The sequence below is a fragment of the Arachis hypogaea genome, chromosome 9 (genome assembly GCF_003086295.3).
Source record: "Arachis hypogaea cultivar Tifrunner chromosome 9, arahy.Tifrunner.gnm2.J5K5, whole genome shotgun sequence".
Lineage (NCBI taxonomy): Eukaryota > Viridiplantae > Streptophyta > Magnoliopsida > Fabales > Fabaceae > Arachis > Arachis hypogaea.
Genome location: NC_092044.1, coordinates 78,177,587 through 78,178,308, shown reverse-complemented (window position 1 = coordinate 78,178,308; position 722 = coordinate 78,177,587).

Here is a 722-nt window from a genome sequence, read left to right as displayed (position 1 = left end):
AACTACACTCTGTATATTTACTTTCTGCATGTATGCTATTCTACCTTTTTTCATTTCCATTTTTAGAGCTATGAACAACTAAACCCCTTTCATTGAGTTAGGGAGCTCTGTTGTAATTTAATTGATCAATTATAATTTTCATTCTTCTTCTTCTTTCTTTTCTCTTGATTTACTAGAAGGCTTTTGATCTTAATCTAATTGGTTAGTTGTCTTGGAAAAGAAACTCTCCATAATTGGATCTCCTCTGAGCCTTGGAAAAAGGATGAGGAGATCATGCTAGAAATACTTTCTCATGTTGGACCAAATTGGGGTTTGGGCAGATATAGTGACATGTAATCCTCCCAACACTTTGATTTGGAAATACATGTGGTATAATCAGTGACCACACTTCATCTCTTCCCATGAGCAATTAAATCAAGGAATCGGACAATTGTTCAAGCTTAGAGAGATTAGATTGCCAAGGAATTGGGATCCAATCACTTAAGATTGCCAAGGAGATCAATGAATGCAATGATTGAGGAAGAGATGAGAATGAACTTGATCCGGAGAATGCAACATCTCCTAAGCCCAATGAATTCCCATCTCTGATCTTACCCATTCTCTTTACTTTCTGCCATTTATTTCCATGTTCATCTTTCCAAATCCCCATTTAAGATTCTGCACTTTATTTTCTGTGATTTACTTTCCCGCCATTTAATTTCCTGCAAATCTCAACTACATTC